Source organism: Hypanus sabinus, unplaced genomic scaffold (assembly GCF_030144855.1).
Source record: "Hypanus sabinus isolate sHypSab1 unplaced genomic scaffold, sHypSab1.hap1 scaffold_1625, whole genome shotgun sequence".
NCBI classification, from domain to species: Eukaryota; Metazoa; Chordata; class Chondrichthyes; order Myliobatiformes; family Dasyatidae; genus Hypanus; species Hypanus sabinus.
In genome coordinates, this window is record NW_026779706.1 from 57,501 (window position 1) to 78,218 (window position 20,718).

Here is a 20,718-nt window from a genome sequence, read left to right on the forward strand (position 1 = left end):
GAGGGAGCAAGAGAGCGGGAGGGGTAGAGAGAGATGGAGGCAGAAAAGGAATAAGAGGGCGCGGAGAGGGGTGGATAGGGTGGGGAGGGGGTGGAGAGAGGAGGATAGGGTGGGGAGAGGGGTGGAGGGTAGGGTGGGGAGAGGAGGATAGGGTGGGAAGAGGGGTGGAGAGAGGATAGGGTGGGGAGAGAGGTGGAGAGAGAAGGATAGGGTGGGAAGAGGGGTGGAGAGAGGAGGATAGGGTGGATTAAGGATAGGGTGGGAGGGGGTGGAGAGGGTGCGGAGAGGGGTGGAGAGAGGAGGATAGGGTGGAGAGAGGAGGATAGGGTGGAGAGAGAGGTGGAGAGAGGAGGATAGGGTGGATTAAGGATAGGGTGGGAGGGGGTGGAGAGGGTGCGGAGAGGGGTGGAGAGAGGATAGGGTAAGGAGGGGGTGGAGAGAGGAGGATAGTGTGGAGAGGGGAGGAGAGAGGAGGATAGGGTGGGGAGGGGGTGGAGAGAGGAGGATAGAGTGGATAGAGGAGAGGGTGGGGAGGGGTGGAGAGGATAGTGTGGGGAGAGGGGTGGAGAGAGGAGGATAGCATGGGGAGAGGGGTGGAGAGAGGATAGGGTGGAGAGAGGGGAGGAGAGAGGAGGATAGCATGGGAGAGGGGTGGAGAGAGGATAGGGTGTAGAGAGGGGAGGAGAGAGGAGGAGAGGGTGGGGAGGGGGTGGAGAGGATAGTGTCGGGAGGGGTGGAGAGAGGAGGATAGGGTGGGGAGAGGGGTGGAGGGTAGGGTGGGGAGAGGAGGATAGGGTGGGAAGAGGGGTGGAGAGAGGATAGGGTGGGGAGAGAGGTGGAGAGAGAAGGATAGGGTGGGAAGAGGGGTGGAGAGAGGAGGATAGGGTGGATTAAGGATAGGGTGGGAGGGGGTGGAGAGGGTGCGGAGAGGGGTGGAGAGAGGAGGATAGGGTGGAGAGAGGAGGATAGGGTGGAGAGAGGAGGATAGGGCGGATTAAGGATAGGGTGGGAGGGGGTGGAGAGGGTGCGGAGAGGGGTGGAGAGAGGAGGATAGGGTGGAGAGAGGAGGATAGGGTGGAGAGAGGGGTGGAGAGAGGAGGATAGGGTGGATTAAGGATAGGGTGGGAGGGGGTGGAGAGGGTGCGGAGAGGGGTGGAGAGAGGAGGATAGGGTAAGGAGGGGGTGGAGAGAGGAGGATCGTGTGGAGAGGGGAGGAGAGAGGAGGATAGGGTGGGGAGGGGGTGGAGAGAGTAGGATAGAGTGGATAGAGGAGAGGGTGGGGAGGGGTGGAGAGGATAGTGTGGGGAGAGGGGTGGAGAGAGGAGGATAGCATGGGGAGAGGGGTGGGGAGAGGATAGGGTGGAGAGAGGGGAGGAGAGAGGAGGATAGCATGGGGAGAGGGGTGGAGAGAGGATAGGGTGTAGAGAGGGGAGGAGAGAGGAGGATAGGGTGGGGAGGGGGTGGAGAGGATAGTGTGGGGAGAGGGGTGGAGAGAGGATAGCGTGGGGAGAGGGGTGGAGAGAGGAGGATAGATTGGGAAGAGGGGTGGGGAGAGGAGGATAGGGTGGGGAGGGTTGGAGAGAGGAGGATAGGGTGCGGAGAGGGGTGGAGAGAGGAGGATAGGGTGGAGAGAGGGGTGGAGAGAGGAGGATAGTGTGGAGAGGAGTGGAGAGAGGAGGATAGAGTGGATAGAGGATAGGGTAGGAGGGGGTGGAAGGGTGCGGAGAGGGGTGGAGAGAGGAGGATAGGGTGGGGAGAGGGGTGGAGAGAGGATAGGGTGGAGAGAGGGGTGGAGAGAGGAGGAGAGGGTGGGGAGGGGGTGGAGAGGATAGTGTGGGGAGAGGGGTGGAGAGAGGAGGATAGCATGGGGAGAGGGGTGGAGAGAGGATAGGGTGGAGAGAGGGGAGGAGAGAGGAGGATAGCATGAGGAGAGGGGTGGAGAGAGGATAGGGTGGGGAGAGGGGTGGAGAGAGGAGGATAGAGTGGGAAGAGGGGTGGGGAGAGGAGGATAGGGTGGGGAGAGGGTGGAGAGAGGAGGATAGGGTGGGAATAGGGGTGGAGGAGGGTAGGGTGGGGAGAGGAGGATAGGGTGGGAAGAGGGGTGGAGAGAGGAGGATAGGGTGGGGAGAGGAGGATAGGGTGGGAAGAGGGGTGGAGAGAGGAGGGTAGGGTGGGGAGAGGAGGATAGGGTGGGGAGAGGGTGGAGAGAGGAGGATAGGGTGGGAATAGGGGTGTAGGGTGGGGAGAGGAGGATAGGGTGGGGTGGAGAGAGTATAGGGTGGGGAGAGGGGAGGAGAGAGGTGGATAGGATGGGGAGGGGAGGAGAGAGGAGGATAGGGTGGGGAGAGCGGTAGAGAGAGGAGGATAGGTGGGGAGAGAGAGGTGGGGAAGTGATGGAGAGAGAAGAGGGGACAGAGGGGACTGAGAGAGGCTGAGGGAGTGGGTCTCATCTCTCCTCACCTTCTTTCTCCTCTCCCCTCCTCAATCTGACCCCTCCCTCTCCCCCACCCTGCAGAAAATGGTGGTGATCCACGCCAACCATCCCGCACCGCTAGTCCTCGCCTCCATTTTCTCCGGCAAGCCGGCGCCCACTTCTGCTTTGACGGGCTCCAGTGACGACACGTCCCCCTACTCCACCGGACAGACTGAACGATTCGGGCCGAGCGATCTCAGGCTCAGCCCGAAAGAAAAGTCAAAGCAGGACTTTCAAGGCTGAGGAGGGGAGAGGAGGGTAACGGTGCTGGCCTCTTCCCGGAGTCACATTCCTCCCCCCGTGGGAACCCCCAGTTCTTGCTCCCCTGTTACGAGCCGCCCTGTCCCACCCTCGGCTCCCGTCTCCCTGAAACACTGCGCTCTCTGTCCCCTCTATCACCGCCCATCCCACCCTGGCTGGAGGCCATTTTGTGATGGTTACCATTGACAACCGCTCTCCCCGCATCATAGAATGGGGCAAACCCTTTTCCTCACCTTCCACTCACTTCCCTCCCCGTTTATTCAATCTCATTTCCTCATCCCTCCTCTCCTTCCCCTCGGTGCCCGATCTCCTGACTCTCCATTTAACCTTCTGCCGACAGCCATTGTGTGACAGTGTCAGACCCTCCTTCCCACTCCCTCACACTCACCATCTTGTCACCCTCCTTCCCATCCCATCACTCGCAAACCCCTTCCCTCCCTCCCCTCGCTCTCCCCCCCCCCCCCCCCCCCCCCCGCCATCTCGATGCTCTGCATCGTACGCTGGTTGGGGCTGCCATTTTGCGATGCCAGTCTTCACCTCTCCTCATCGCCCTCTTTCTCTCTCTCTGTTACCCAGTGAGACACTCCCCTACTCACCCCGTCACTCCTGACACCCTTTCCCCTCTCTGGCCCCTTGCCCTTTCTCCCGTCATCCACCACATCCTGAGTGGTGAACATTTTCTGATGGGAAATTCTGCTCCCTCTTCCACTCCCTTCCCTCCGTCGTTGAGTGAGTCGCTCCCCTCTCCCTCTGTTGGGACACTCAACTCTCCGTCTCATCAGCCCTGGCCGCGTCCCCGACCCCCCCCCCCCCCCCCGCTCCCCCTTGTCTCCGAACACACCCCCTCCCTTCACCACCCATTGATCCTCCACTATTGAAAACGTCACTCCCCACACTGTCCAATCAGACCACTCCCCCCCCCGCTCCCCCTTGTCTCCGAACACACCCCCTCCCTTCACCACCCATTGATCCTCCACTATTGAAAACGTCACTCCCCACCCTGTCCAATCAGAGCACTCCCCCCGCTCCCCCCTTGTCTCCGAACACGCCCCCTTTCTTGCAGTTCGTCTTATTTGTGAAGGGCAATGGTCACCACCCATTGATCCTCCACTATTGAAAACGTCACTCCCACCCTGTCCAATCAGACCACTCCCCCGCTCCCCCTTGTCTCCGAACACGCCCCCTTTCTTGCAGTTCGTCTTATTTGTGAAGGAAATGGTCACCACCCCATTGATCCTCCACTATTGAAAACGTCACTCACCCACACTGTCCAATCAGACCACTCCCTCCCGTCCCATTACATCCTCTCCCTCCCCGTCCCATCAGTCCCCGCTCCCTTCCTGTCGTTTCACTCCTCCTCACCCCGTCTCTATCTTCTCCATGTCGGCCACCAGTTTGTGACAGGAACTTCTGCCCCTTCCCTTTCCGTCCCCTTTTCAGTCAGTGACTTCGCCACACTCACAGTTTCATCAGTCCACTCCTCGTCCATCACTCCTCTTCCTCCCAAACCCCTCACCCTCCTCACCAAAACCCTCATGTATATGTGTATGTGTGAATATCTCAGATATATACATTAGATTATTCAACGACAAAATTATTGGATTTAAAACATATGTACAACGCCCAAGACAATATAAAACACAAATTAAAATACTGTTATTACAATCAATAACACACTCGATCCCGGGATTGTATCCATGGGCACCGAATATTCCTTCGCCATATATTCTGTCTGTCACAGTGGCCATTGTAACTCAGAGTCCCACTCCATCCCTGCGGCCACATCAACCAAGGATTCGCCCATTTTAAATCAGCGCGTCCCTTCCTCTCTTGTGCTCACTTCTACCAAAACCACCACTCCCTCCCCAGCGGCCATTTCAAGTGAAGCGTCGGACATCCCATCTCACCCGGAAGTCAAAAATAGGGGTTAAAAATAATGACAGTGTTGCTCGATGCACTGTTTGCAACAGACTTTTCTGTTGCTCATGGTGGATTAAATCACTGATGAGTGTAACAGTTGTCATTCATTCAATAGCACAGCTAACGCTATTTAAACTGGCTGGCTGGCCGCTAAGGAGCTACTCTATTGCAGACATCCCACTCTCCCGGGAGTTCCGGGAGTCTCCCGCAAATTGATGGTGCCTGCTTCCCTGAAATGAGATTTTGCAGGGTGGGATTAATTGAGTGATGGAATGGTGCAGACGGAGCTTCACTGTGTGTTTGGCATTGCAAGTGTGTGTTGGGAGGGTGTGGAGGGAGATTCACTCTGTGTCTGAGACCAGGAGTGTGTTTGATGGGACGGTATGGAGGGAGATCCACTCTGTGTCTGACCCCGGGTGTGTGTGATGGGATAGTTTTGAGGGAGATTCACTGTGTCTGACCCCGGGAGTGTGTGATGTGATGGTGTGGAGGAAGCTTCATTCTGTGTCTGACCCTGAGAGTGTATAATGGCATGCGGTGGAGGGAGCTTCACTCCGTGTGTAATGTCGGTATTCCATCCCCCATCCGTCTCGTACTCGGGGCCTCAGTGGTTTACATTATACTTTAATGATTTAGATGAAGGGATTAAAAGTAACATTAGCAAATTTGCTGATGACACAAAGCTGGGTGGCAGTGTGAATTGTCAGCAGGATGTTATGAGAATGCAGGTTGGGTGAGTGGGCAAATGTATGGCTGATGCAGTTTAATATGGATAAATGTGAGGTTATTCAATTTGGTGGCAAGAACAGGAAGGCAGATTACTATCTAAATGGAGTCAAGTTAGGAAAAGGGGAAGTACAAAGAGATCTAGGTGTTCTTGTACATCAGTCAATGAAAGCGAGCATGCAGGTACAGCAGGCAGTAAAGAAAGCTAATGGCATGCTCGCTTTTATAACAAGAGGAATTGAGTATAGGAGTAAAGAGGTCCTTCTGCAGCTGTACAGGGGCCCTGGTGAGACCCCACCAGGAATATTGTGTGCAGTTTTGGTCTCCAAATTTGAGGAAGGACATTCTTGCTATTGAGCGTACGTTCACAAGGTTCATTCCCGGAATGGTGAAACTGTCATATGTTGAAAGATTGGAGTGACTGGGCTTGTATACTCTGGAATTTAGAAGAATAAGAGGGGATCTGATTGAAACAGATAAGATTATTAAGGGATTGGACACACTGGAGGCAGGAAGCATGTTCCCGCTGATGGGTGAGTCCAGAACTGGAGGCCACAGTTTAAGAATAAGGGGTAGGCCATTTAGAACAGAGATGCGGAAAAACTTTTTCACCCAGAGAGTGGTGGATTTGTGGAATGCTCTACCCGGACTCTGCCAGACCGAGCTCTCTCAGCCTGGAGCTGAGACGCTACTGTGTCAGTGTGAGTTGCTCCGACCCACTGTTGCAGTGCACAGGGTGCGGGGGGCAGCAGAAACCTCAAATAAAACTCGAGTCCGGCACCAGGACAGGAAGTTACAGCGGTTTATTGATTCCATTATGATCAATGCAAATTAAACAATGTGTGAGCTGCTGACGTGCGGGAATAAATAAGCTGCTCCCGACTCACTCACACTCACACACAATTAACTGACCGGCGACAAGGACTGACAGTTTGAATAATCAGTCCCGTTTCTCTCCGTCACTCTGAACCGGGGAACCGATGATTATAAAATCACACTTCAGGGCCGTGTCCGGGATCGCTGCAGATCCAGGGTCACTGCCGAGGGATTTGTCCATTTAACATCATTATATCGGCCAGGCTGCCGAATGCACCGTCCTCAGCAAAGGGGGCAAAAGGATTCTCTCCCGGGATCAACCCCCCCACCCCGGGACACCAGTGTCCCAGACTGAGCCCCGGACCCCCGGCTCTTCCTGTCCGGGTAATTCCCCGGGGAGTCACGTCGGTGTCTCGTACACGCACTTCCGGCGGAAGCTGTCCCGCCGGACAACAGGCGGAAACACGTCACTGCGGAAACACGTCACTGCGGGACCGCTGCGAGCGACGCACACAGCGCGAGGCCCGAGCCGGGTCCGTTAAAACCGTTGAAAGTTGAACCAGGCGCGCGGCCGTTAAAGGTAAGGGCGGGAGTTAAAGGGGAGGGCGGGGAGTCGGCCAAATGTCCCCATCCCGCGGGCGGGGATGTTCACAGGATCACAGATCCACCATCAGTCCGGGTCTGGGTTCCAGGTAAGATAAAGGTTAAAGGCCAAAAGTCCACAGATCCACCATCAGTCCGGGTCTGACTCCCCGCAGAGATCTCAGTTCCTTCATCCCGGTCTCACTGAACCGATTCACCACATTCAGATGTTCACAGATCCACCATCAGTCCGGGTCTGGGTTCCTGTAGAGATCTCAGTTCCTTCATCCCGGTCTCACTGAACCGATTCACCACATTCAGATGTTCACAGATCCACCATCAGTCCGGGTCTGGGTTCCTGTAGAGATCTCAGTTCCTTCATCCCGGTCTCACTGAACCGATTCACCACATTCAGATGTTCACAGATCCACTCTCAAACCGGGTCTGAGTTCCTGCAGAGATCTCAGTTCCTTCATCCCGGTCTCACTGAACCGATTCACCACATTCAGATGTTCACAGATCCACCATCAGTCCGGGTCTGGGTTCCTGCAGAGATCTCAGTTCCTTCATCCCGGTCTCACTGAACCGATTCACCACATTCAGATGTTCACAGATCCACCATCAGTCCGGGTCTGGGTTCCTGTAGAGATCTCAGTTCCTTCATCCCGGTCTCACTGAACCGATTCACCACATTCAGATGTTCACAGATCCACCATCAGTCCGGGTCTGGGTTCCTGTAGAGATCTCAGTTCCTTCATCCCGGTCTCACTGAACCGATTCCCCACATTCAGATGTTCACAGATCCACTCTCAAACCGGGTCTGAGTTCCTGCAGAGATCTCAGTTCCTTCATCCCGGTCTCACTGAACCGATTCACCACATTCAGATGTTCACAGATCCACTCTCAGTCCGGGTCTGGGTTCCTGTAGAGATCTCAGTTCCTTCATCCCGGTCTCACTGAACCGATTCACCACATTCAGATGTTCACAGATCCACCATCAGTCCGGGTCTGGGTTCCTGTAGAGATCTCAGTTCCTTCATCCCGGTCTCACTGAACCGATTCCCCACATTCAGATGTTCACAGATCCACCATCAGTCCGGGTCTGGGTTCCTGTAGAGATCTCAGTTCCTTCATCCCGGTCTCACTGAACCGATTCACCACATTCAGATGTTCACAGATCCACTCTCAGTCCGGGTCTGGGTTCCTGTAGAGATCTCAGTTCCTTCATCCCGGTCTCACTGAACCGATTCCCCACATTCAGATGTTCACAGATCCACTCTCAGTCCGGGTCTGGGTTCCTGTAGAGATCTCAGTTCCTTCATCCCGGTCTCACTGAACCGATTCCCCACATTCAGATGTTCACAGATCCACTGTCAGTCCGGGTCTGGGTTCCTGTAGAGATCTCAGTTCCTTCATCCCGGTCTCACTGAACCGATTCCCCACATTCAGATGTTCACAGATCCACCATCAGTCCGGGTCTGGGTTCCTGTAGAGATCTCAGTTCCTTCATCCCGGTCTCACTGAACCGATTCACCACATTCAGATGTTCACAGATCCACCATCAGTCCGGGTCTGGGTTCCTGTAGAGATCTCAGTTCCTTCATCCCGGTCTCACTGAACCGATTCACCACATTCAGATGTTCACAGATACACCATCAGTCCGGGTCTGGTTTCCTCCAGAGATCTCAGTTCCTTCATCCCGGTCTCACTGAACCGATTCACCACATTCAGATGTTCACAGATCCACTCTCAATCCGGGTCTGGGTTCCTGTAGAGATCTCAGTTCCTTCATCCCGGTCTCACTGAACCGATTCACCACATTCAGATGTTCACAGATCCACCATCAGTCCGGGTCTGGGTTCCTGTAGAGATCTCAGTTCCTTCATCCCGGTCTCACTGAACCGATTCACCACATTCAGATGTTCACAGATCCACTCTCAGTCCGGGTCTGGGTTCCTGTAGAGATCTCAGTTCCTTCATCCCGGTCTCACTGAACCGATTCCCCACATTCAGATGTTCACAGATCCACTCTCAGTCCGGGTCTGGGTTCCTGTAGAGATCTCAGTTCCTTCCCCCAGGTTTACTGAACCGATTCACCACATTCAGATGTTCACAGATCCACTCTCAGTCCGGGTCTGGGTTCCTGTAGAGATCTCAGTTCCTTCATCCCGGTCTCACTGAACCGATTCCCCACATTCAGATGTTCACAGATGCACCATCAGTCCGGGTCTGGGTTCCTGTAGAGATCTCAGTTCCTTCATCCCGGTCTCACTGAACCGATTCACCACATTCAGATGTTCACAGATCCACCATCAGTCCGGGTCTGGGTTCCTGTAGAGATCTCAGTTCCTTCATCCCGGTCTCACTGAACCGATTCACCACATTCAGATGTTCACAGATACACCATCAGTCCGGGTCTGGTTTCCTCCAGAGATCTCAGTTCCTTCATCCCGGTCTCACTGAACCGATTCACCACATTCAGATGTTCACAGATCCACTCTCAATCCGGGTCTGGGTTCCTGTAGAGATCTCAGTTCCTTCATCCCGGTCTCACTGAACCGATTCACCACATTCAGATGTTCACAGATCCACCATCAGTCCGGGTCTGGGTTCCTGTAGAGATCTCAGTTCCTTCATCCCGGTCTCACTGAACCGATTCACCACATTCAGATGTTCACAGATCCACCATCAGTCCGGGTCTGGGTTCCTGTAGAGATCTCAGTTCCTTCATCCCGGTCTCACTGAACCGATTCACCACATTCAGATGTTCACAGATCCACTCTCAAACCGGGTCTGAGTTCCTGCAGAGATCTCAGTTCCTTCATCCCGGTCTCACTGAACCGATTCACCACATTCAGATGTTCACAGATCCACCATCAGTCCGGGTCTGGGTTCCTGCAGAGATCTCAGTTCCTTCATCCCGGTCTCACTGAACCGATTCACCACATTCAGATGTTCACAGATCCACCATCAGTCCGGGTCTGGGTTCCTGTAGAGATCTCAGTTCCTTCATCCCGGTCTCACTGAACCGATTCACCACATTCAGATGTTCACAGATCCACCATCAGTCCGGGTCTGGGTTCCTGTAGAGATCTCAGTTCCTTCATCCCGGTCTCACTGAACCGATTCCCCACATTCAGATGTTCACAGATCCACTCTCAAACCGGGTCTGAGTTCCTGCAGAGATCTCAGTTCCTTCATCCCGGTCTCACTGAACCGATTCACCACATTCAGATGTTCACAGATCCACTCTCAGTCCGGGTCTGGGTTCCTGTAGAGATCTCAGTTCCTTCATCCCGGTCTCACTGAACCGATTCACCACATTCAGATGTTCACAGATCCACCATCAGTCCGGGTCTGGGTTCCTGTAGAGATCTCAGTTCCTTCATCCCGGTCTCACTGAACCGATTCACCACATTCAGATGTTCACAGATCCACTCTCAGTCCGGGTCTGGGTTCCTGTAGAGATCTCAGTTCCTTCATCCCGGTCTCACTGAACCGATTCCCCACATTCAGATGTTCACAGATCCACTCTCAGTCCGGGTCTGGGTTCCTGTAGAGATCTCAGTTCCTTCATCCCGGTCTCACTGAACCGATTCCCCACATTCAGATGTTCACAGATCCACTGTCAGTCCGGGTCTGGGTTCCTGTAGAGATCTCAGTTCCTTCATCCCGGTCTCACTGAACCGATTCACCACATTCAGATGTTCACAGATCCACCATCAGTCCGGGTCTGGGTTCCTGTAGAGATCTCAGTTCCTTCATCCCGGTCTCACTGAACCGATTCCCCACATTCAGATGTTCACAGATCCACCATCAGTCCGGGTCTGGGTTCCTGTAGAGATCTCAGTTCCTTCATCCCGGTCTCACTGAACCGATTCACCACATTCAGATGTTCACAGATCCACCATCAGTCCGGGTCTGGGTTCCTGTAGAGATCTCAGTTCCTTCATCCCGGTCTCACTGAACCGATTCACCACATTCAGATGTTCACAGATACACCATCAGTCCGGGTCTGGGTTCCTGTAGAGATCTCAGTTCCTTCATCCCGGTCTCACTGAACCGATTCACCACATTCAGATGTTCACAGATCCACTCTCAGTCCGGGTCTGGGTTCCTGTAGAGATCTCAGTTCCTTCATCCCGGTCTCACTGAACCGATTCACCACATTCAGATGTTCACAGATCCACTCTCAATCCGGGTCTGGGTTCCTGTAGAGATCTCAGTTCCTTCATCCCGGTCTCACTGAACCGATTCACCACATTCAGATGTTCACAGATCCACCATCAGTCCGGGTCTGGGTTCCTGTAGAGATCTCAGTTCCTTCATCCCGGTCTCACTGAACCGATTCACCACATTCAGATGTTCACAGATCCACTCTCAGTCCGGGTCTGGGTTCCTGTAGAGATCTCAGTTCCTTCATCCCGGTCTCACTGAACCGATTCCCCACATTCAGATGTTCACAGATCCACTCTCAGTCCGGGTCTGGGTTCCTGTAGAGATCTCAGTTCCTTCCCCCAGGTTTACTGAACCGATTCACCACATTCAGATGTTCACAGATCCACTCTCAGTCCGGGTCTGGGTTCCTGTAGAGATCTCAGTTCCTTCATCCCGGTCTCACTGAACCGATTCCCCACATTCAGATGTTCACAGATGCACCATCAGTCCGGGTCTGGGTTCCTGTAGAGATCTCAGTTCCTTCATCCCGGTCTCACTGAACCGATTCACCACATTCAGATGTTCACAGATCCACCATCAGTCCGGGTCTGGGTTCCTGTAGAGATCTCAGTTCCTTCATCCCGGTCTCACTGAACCGATTCACCACATTCAGATGTTCACAGATACACCATCAGTCCGGGTCTGGTTTCCTCCAGAGATCTCAGTTCCTTCATCCCGGTCTCACTGAACCGATTCACCACATTCAGATGTTCACAGATCCACTCTCAATCCGGGTCTGGGTTCCTGTAGAGATCTCAGTTCCTTCATCCCGGTCTCACTGAACCGATTCCCCACATACAGATGTTCACAGATCCACTCTCAGTCCGGGTCTGGGTTCCTGTAGAGATCTCAGTTCCTTCATCCCGGTCTCACTGAACCGATTCACCACATTCAGATGTTCAGATCCACTCTCAGTCCGGGTCTGGGTTCCTGTAGAGATCTCAGTTCCTTCATCCCGGTCTCACTGAACCGATTCACCACATTCAGATGTTCACAGATCCACTCTCAGTCCGGGTCTGGGTTCCTGTAGAGATCTCAGTTCCTTCATCCCGGTCTCACTGAACTGATTCCCCACATTCAGATGTTCACAGATCCACCATCAGTCCGGGTCTGGGTTCCTGTAGAGATCTCAGTTCCTTCCTCCCGGTCTCACTGAACCGATTCCCCACATTCAGATGTTCACAGATCCACTCTCAGTCCGGGTCTGGGTTCCTGTAGAGATCTCAGTTCCTTCATCCCGGTCTCACGGAACCGATTCCCCACATTCAGATGTTCACAGATCCACCATCAGTCCGGGTCTGGGTTCCTGTAGAGATCTCAGTTCCTTCATCCCGGTCTCACTGAACCGATTCACCACATTCAGATGTTCACAGATCCACTCTCAGTCCGGGTCTGGGTTCCTGTAGAGATCTCAGTTCCTTCATCCCGGTCTCACTGAACCGATTCACCACATTCAGATGTTCACAGATCCACCATCAGTCCGGGTCTGGGTTCCTGTAGAGATCTCAGTTCCTTCATCCCGGTCTCACTGAACCGATTCACCACATTCAGATGTTCACAGATCCACCATCAGTCCGGGTCTGGGTTCCTGTAGAGATCTCAGTTCCTTCATCCCGGTCTCACTGAACCGATTCACCACATTCAGATGTTCACAGATCCACCATCAGTCCGGGTCTGGGTTCCTGTAGAGATCTCAGTTCCTTCATCCCGGTCTCACTGAACCGATTCCCCACATTCAGATGTTCACAGATCCACTCTCAGTCCGGGTCTGGGTTCCTGTAGAGATCCCAGTTCCTTCATCCCGGTCTCACTGAACCGATTCACCGCATTCAGATGTTCGCAGATCCACCATCAGTCCGGGTCTGGGTTCCTGTAGAGATCTCAGTTCCTTCATCCCGGTCTCACTGAACCGATTCACCACATTCAGATGTTCACAGATCCACCATCAGTCCGGGTCTGGGTTCCTGTAGAGATCTCAGTTCCTTCATCCCGGTCTCACTGAACCGATTCACCACATTCAGATGTTCACAGATCCACTCTCAGTCCGGGTCTGGGTTCCTGTAGAGATCTCAGTTCCTTCATCCCGGTCTCACTGAACCGATTCACCACATTCAGATGTTCACAGATCCACCATCAGTCCGGGTCTGGGTTCCTGTAGAGATCTCAGTTCCTTCCCCCCGGTCTCACTGAACCGATTCCCCACATTCAGATGTTCACAGATCCACCATCAGTCCGGGTCTGGGTTCCTGTAGAGATCTCAGTTCCTTCCTCCCGGTCTCACTGAACCGATTCCCACATTCAGATGTTCACAGATCCACTCTCAGTCCGGGTCTGGGTTCCTGTAGAGATCTCAGTTCCTTCATCCCGGTCTCACTGAACCGATTCACCACATTCAGATGTTCACAAATCCACTCTCAGTCCGGGTCTGGGTTCCTGTAGAGATCTCAGTTCCTTCATCCCGGTCTCACTGAACCGATTCCCCACATTCAGATGTTCACAGATCCACCATCAGTCCGGGTCTGGGTTCCTGTAGAGATCTCAGTTCCTTCATCCCGGTCTCACTGAACCGATTCCCCACATTCAGATGTTCACAGATCCACCATCAGTCCGGGTCTGGGTTCCTGTAGAGATCTCAGTTCCCTCATCCCGGTCTCACTGAACCGATTCACCACATTCAGATGTTCACAGATCCACCATCAGTCCGGGTCTGGGTTCCTGTAGAGATCTCAGTTCCTTCATCCCGGTCTCACTGAACCGATTCACCACATTCAGATGTTCACAGATCCACCATCAGTCCGGGTCTGGGTTCCTGTAGAGATCTCAGTTCCTTCATCCCGGTCTCACTGAACCGATTCACCACATTCAGATGTTCAGATCCACTCTCAGTCCGGGTCTGGGTTCCTCCAGAGATCTCAGTTCCTTCATCCCGGTCTCACTGAACCGATTCACCACATTCAGATGTTCACAGATCCACTCTCAGTCCGGGTCTGGGTTCCTGTAGAGATCTCAGTTCCTTCATCCCGGTCTCACTGAACCGATTCACCACATTCAGATGTTCACAGATCCACTCTCAGTCCGGGTCTGGGTTCCTGTAGAGATCTCAGTTCCTTCATCCCGGTCTCACTGAACCGATTCACCACATTCAGATGTTCACAGATCCACTCTCAGTCCGGGTCTGGGTTCCTGTAGAGATCTCAGTTCCTTCCTCCCGGTCTCACTGAACCGATTCCCCACATTCAGATGTTCAGAGATCCACTCTCAGTCCGGGTCTGGGTTCCTGTAGAGGCTCCAGTTCCTTCATCCCGGTCTCACTGAACCGATTCACCACATTCAGATCTTCACAGGATCCACTCTCAGTCCGGGTCTGGGTTCCTGTAGAGATCTCAGTTCCTTCATCCCGGTCTCACTGAACCGATTCACCACATTCAGATCTTCACAGGATCCACTCTCAGTCCGGGTCTGGGTTCCTGTAGAGATCTCAGTTCCTTCATCCCGGTCTCACTGAACCGATTCACCACATTCAGATGTTCACAGATCCACTCTCAGTCCGGGTCTGGGTTCCTGTAGAGATCTCAGTTCCTTCATCCCGGTCTCACTGAACCGATTCCCCACATTCAGATGTTCACAGATCCACTCTCAGTCCGGGTCTGGGTTCCTGTAGAGATCTCAGTTCCTTCATCCCGGTCTCACTGAACCGATTCACCACATTCAGATGTTCACAGATCCACCATCAGTCCGGGTCTGGGTTCCTGTAGAGATCTCAGTTCCTTCATCCCGGTCTCACTGAACCGATTCTCCACATTCAGATGTTCACAGATCCACCATCAGTCCGGGTCTGGGTTCCTGTAGAGATCTCAGTTCCTTCATCCCGGTCTCACTGAACCGATTCCCCACATTCAGATGTTCAGATCCACACTGTCAGTCCGGGTCTGGGTTCCTGTAGAGATCCCAGTTCCTTCCCCCCGGTCTCACTGAACCGATTCCCCACATTCAGATGTCCACAGATCCACCATCAGTCCGGGTCTGGGTTCCTGTAGAGATCTCAGTTCCTTCATCCCGGTCTCACTGAACCGATTCTCCACATTCAGATGTTCACAGATCCACCATCAGTCCGGGTCTGGGTTCCTGTAGAGATCTCAGTTCCTTCATCCCGGTCTCACTGAACCGATTCACCACATTCAGATGTTCACAGATCCACCATCAGTCCGGGTCTGGGTTCCTGTAGAGATCTCAGTTCCTTCATCCCGGTCTCACTGAACCGATTCACCACATTCAGATGTTCAGATCCACTCTCAGTCCGGGTCTGGGTTCCTCCAGAGATCTCAGTTCCTTCATCCCGGTCTCACTGAACCGATTCACCACATTCAGATGTTCACAGATCCACTCTCAGTCCGGGTCTGGGTTCCTGTAGAGATCTCAGTTCCTTCATCCCGGTCTCACTGAACCGATTCACCACATTCAGATGTTCACAGATCCACTCTCAGTCCGGGTCTGGGTTCCTGTAGAGATCTCAGTTCCTTCATCCCGGTCTCACTGAACCGATTCACCACATTCAGATGTTCACAGATCCACTCTCAGTCCGGGTCTGGGTTCCTGTAGAGATCTCAGTTCCTTCCTCCCGGTCTCACTGAACCGATTCCCCACATTCAGATGTTCAGAGATCCACTCTCAGTCCGGGTCTGGGTTCCTGTAGAGGCTCCAGTTCCTTCATCCCGGTCTCACTGAACCGATTCACCACATTCAGATCTTCACAGGATCCACTCTCAGTCCGGGTCTGGGTTCCTGTAGAGATCTCAGTTCCTTCATCCCGGTCTCACTGAACCGATTCACCACATTCAGATCTTCACAGGATCCACTCTCAGTCCGGGTCTGGGTTCCTGTAGAGATCTCAGTTCCTTCATCCCGGTCTCACTGAACCGATTCACCACATTCAGATGTTCACAGATCCACTCTCAGTCCGGGTCTGGGTTCCTGTAGAGATCTCAGTTCCTTCATCCCGGTCTCACTGAACCGATTCCCCACATTCAGATGTTCACAGATCCACTCTCAGTCCGGGTCTGGGTTCCTGTAGAGATCTCAGTTCCTTCATCCCGGTCTCACTGAACCGATTCACCACATTCAGATGTTCACAGATCCACTCTCAGTCCGGGTCTGGGTTCCTGTAGAGATCTCAGTTCCTTCATCCCGGTCTCACTGAACCGATTCTCCACATTCAGATGTTCACAGATCCACCATCAGTCCGGGTCTGGGTTCCTGTAGAGATCTCAGTTCCTTCATCCCGGTCTCACTGAACCGATTCCCCACATTCAGATGTTCAGATCCACACTGTCAGTCCGGGTCTGGGTTCCTGTAGAGATCCAAGTTCCTTCCCCCCGGTCTCACTGAACCGATTCCCCACATTCAGATGTCCACAGATCCACCATCAGTCCGGGTCTGGGTTCCTGTAGAGATCTCAGTTCCTTCATCCCGGTCTCACTGAACCGATTCACCACATTCAGATGTTCACAGATCCACTCTCAGTCCGGGTCTGGGTTCCTGTAGAGATCTCAGTTCCTTCATCCCGGTCTCACTGAACCGATTCACCACATTCAGACGTTCACAGATCCACCATCAGTCCGGGTCTGGGTTCCTGTAGAGATCTCAGTTCCTTCATCCCGGTCTCTCTGAACCGATTCCCCACATTCAGATGTTCACAGATCCACCATCAGTCCGGGTCTGGGTTCCTGCAGAGATCTCAGTTCCTTCATCCCAGTCTCACTGAACCGATTCCCCACATTCAGATGTTCACAGATCCACCATCAGTCCGGGTCTGGGTTCCTGCAGAGATCTCAGTTCCTTCATCCCAGTCTCACTGAACCGATTCCCCACATTCAGATGTTCACAGATCCACCATCAGTCCGGGTCTGGGTTCCTGCAGAGATCTCAGTTCCTTCATCCCAGTCTCACTGAACCGATTCACCACATTCAGATGTTCACAGATCCACTCTCAGTCCGGGTCTGGGTTCCTGTAGAGATCTCAGTTCCTTCATCCCGGTCTCACTGAACCGATTCCCCACATTCAGATGTTCACATGGTCACCATCAGTCCGGGTCTGGGTTCCTGTAGAGATCTCAGTTCCTTCATCCCGGTCTCACTGAACCGATTCACCACTTTCAGATGTTCACAGATCCACCATCAGTCCGGGTCTGGGTTCCTGTAGAGATCTCAGTTCCTTCTCCCCGGTCTCACTGAACCGATTCACCACATTCAGATGTTCACAGATCCACTCTCAGTCCGGGTCTGGGTTCCTGTAGAGATCTCAGTTCCTTCATCCCGGTCTCACTGAACCGATTCCCCACATTCAGATGTTCACAGATCCACCATCAGTCCGGGTCTGGGTTCCTGTAGAGATCTCAGTTCCTTCATCCCGGTCTCACTGAACCGATTCCCCACATTCAGATGTTCACAGATCCACCATCAGTCCGGGTCTGGGTTCCTGTAGAGATCTCAGTTCCTTCCTCCCGGTCTCACTGAACCGATTCACCACATTCAGATGTTCACAGATCCACCATCAGTCCGGGTCTGGGTTCCTGTAGAGATCTCAGTTCCTTCCTCCCGGTCTCACTGAACCGATTCACCACATTCAGATGTTCACAGATCCACCATCAGTCCGGGTCTGGGTTCCTGTAGAGATCTCAGTTCCTTCATCCCGGTCTCACTGAACCGATTCCCCACATTCAGATGTTCACAGATCCACCATCAGTCCGGGTCTGGGTTCCTGTAGAGATCTCAGTTCCTTCATCCCGGTCTCACTGAACCGATTCCCCACATTCAGATGTCCACAGATCCACCATCAGTCCGGGTCTGGGTTCCTGCAGAGATCCCAGTTCCTTCATCCCGGTCTCACTGAACCGATTCCCCACATTCAGATGTTCACAGATCCACCATCAGTCCGGGTCTGGGTTCCTGTAGAGATCTCAGTTCCTTCATCCCGGTCTCACTGAACCGATTCCCCACATTCAGATGTTCACAGATCCACTCTCAGTCCGGGTCTGGGTTCCTGTAGAGATCTCAGTTCCTTCATCCCGGTCTCACTGAACCGATTCCCCACATTCAGATGTTCACATGGTCACCATCAGTCCGGTCTGGGTTCCTGTAGAGATCTCAGTTCCTTCTCCCCGATCTCACTGAACCGATTCACCACATTCAGATGTTCACATGGTCACCATCAGTCCGGGTCTGGGTTCCTGTAGAGATCTCAGTTCCTTCATCCCGGTCTCACTGAACCGATTCACCACATTCAGATGTTCACAGATCCACCATCAGTCCGGGTCTGGGTTCCTGTAGAGATCTCAGTTCCTTCATCCCGGTCTCACTGAACCGATTCCCCACATTCAGATGTTCACAGATCCACTCTCAGTCCGGGTCTGGGTTCCTGTAGAGATCTCAGTTCCTTCCTCCCGGTCTCACTGAACCGATTCACCACATTCAGATGTTCACAGATCCACCATCAGTCCGGGTCTGGGTTCCTGTAGAGATCTCAGTTCCTTCATCCCGGTCTCACTGAACCGATTCCCCACATTCAGATGTTCACAGATCCACCATCAGTCCGGGTCTGGGTTCCTGCAGAGATCTCAGTTCCTTCATCCCGGTCTCACTGAACCGATTCACCACATTCAGATGTTCACAGATCCACCATCAGTCCGGGTCTGGGTTCCTGTAGAGATCACAGTTCCTTCATCCCGGTCTCACTGAACCGATTCCCCACATTCAGATGTTCACAGATCCACTCTCAGTCCGGGTCTGGGTTCCTGTAGAGATCTCAGTTCCTTCCTCCCGGTCTCACTGAACCGATTCACCACATTCAGATGTTCACAGATCCACCATCAGTCCGGGTCTGGGTTCCTGTAGAGATCTCAGTTCCTTCATCCCGGTCTCACTGAACCGATTCCCCACATTCAGATGTTCACAGATCCACCATCAGTCCGGGTCTGGGTTCCTGTAGAGATCTCAGTTCCTTCATCCCGGTCTCACTGAACCGATTCACCACATTCAGATGTTCAGATCCACACTGTCAGTCCGGGTCTGGGTTCCTGTAGAGATCTCAGTTCCTTCTTCCCGATCTCACTGAACCGATTCCCCACATTCAGATGTTCACAGATCCACTCTCAGTCCGGGTCTGACTCCCCGCAGAGGTCTCAGTTCCTTCATCCCGGTCTCACTGAACCGATTCACCACATTCAGATGTTCACAGATCCACCATCAGTCCGGGTCTGGGTTCCTGTAGAGATCTCAGTTCCTTCATCCCGGTCTCACTGAACCGATTCACCACATTCAGATGTTCACAGATCCACCATCAGTCCGGGTCTGGGTTCCTGTAGAGATCTCAGTTCCTTCATCCCGGTCTCACTGAACCGATTCACCACATTCAGATGTTCACAGATCCACCATCAGTCCGGGTCTGGGTTCCTGTAGAGATCTCAGTTCCTTCTTCCCGATCTCACTGAACCGATTCACCACATTCAGATGTTCACAGATCCACTCTCAGTCCGGGTCTGGGTTCCTGTAGAGATCTCAGTTCCTTCTTCCCGGTCTCACTGAACCGATTCCCCACATTCAGATGTTCACAGATCCACCATCAGTCCGGGTCTGGGTTCCTGTAGAGATCTCAGTTCCTTCATCCCGGTCTCACTGAACCGATTCACCACATTCAGATGTTCAGATCCACACTGTCAGTCCGGGTCTGGGTTCCTGTAGAGATCTCAGTTCCTTCTTCCCGATCTCACTGAACCGATTCCCCACATTCAGATGTTCACAGATCCACTCTCAGTCCGGGTCTGACTCCCCGCAGAGGTCTCAGTTCCTTCATCCCGGTCTCACTGAACCGATTCACCACATTCAGATGTTCACAGATCCACCATCAGTCCGGGTCTGGGTTCCTGTAGAGATCTCAGTTCCTTCATCCCGGTCTCACTGAACCGATTCACCACATTCAGATGTTCACAGATCCACCATCAGTCCGGGTCTGGGTTCCTGTAGAGATCTCAGTTCCTTCTTCCCGATCTCACTGAACCGATTCCCCCACAGCCTGAAACAGATGGGAGAATAAAGATGAAATAAACAGATCACACAACAGTGTCAGTAACAGGGGACCGGGGTTAATGTTTCAACAACACTCACAGACAAATATCACCAGAAAACCCGCGGATCCGCTGATATTTTATCACATTGAACATTAACACAAACACTCACAGGATCAGCTCCAGACTCGGGCGGGTCAGTATGAGGCGGCGGAGAGCGGGGACAGATCGGTCTGTCAGAGAGTTTGATCCCAGGTCCAGATCCGTCAGTGATGGTTTTGTACTGAGAGCGGAGACGAGATCCTCGGCACCAGAATCTGTGAGACCGACATCCCCCAGCCTGGAGATGAGAGAGACTGAGGGTGAAGGACACAGAGAGACAGGAGACGGTACAAATCCCCAGTGTTTATCAGTAACACAATTACTGATCACATTAATGTTCAGTGTCAGACACCCAGTGACTGTAAACACAATCTCCCACAGTCTGGTACTTACCCCAGTTTCTGTATTTTACACTCCGGGTTCCTCAGAGCCGCAGACACCAGTTTCACTCCTGAATCTCCCAGTTTATTATCACTCAGGTTCAGCTCCGTCAGTGATGGGTTTGTACTGAGAGCGGAGACGAGATCCTCGACACCAGAATCTGTGAGACCGACATTGCTC

The 20,718-nt window shown here is 53.1% G+C and overlaps 1 long non-coding RNA gene across 1 annotated transcript; it reads right to left on the reverse strand.

Moving 5' to 3' along the window:
• Positions 1-16,369: 16,369 nt before the first annotated feature.
• Positions 16,370-20,712, reverse strand: LOC132387198 (uncharacterized). Its single transcript, XR_009509799.1, has 3 exons — positions 20,551-20,712; positions 20,228-20,395; positions 16,370-20,063 (listed from the first exon to the last, which is right to left on the reverse strand). It is a non-coding gene; the product is annotated as an uncharacterized LOC132387198 (long non-coding RNA).
• Between the last annotated feature and the right edge of the window lie 6 nt (positions 20,713-20,718).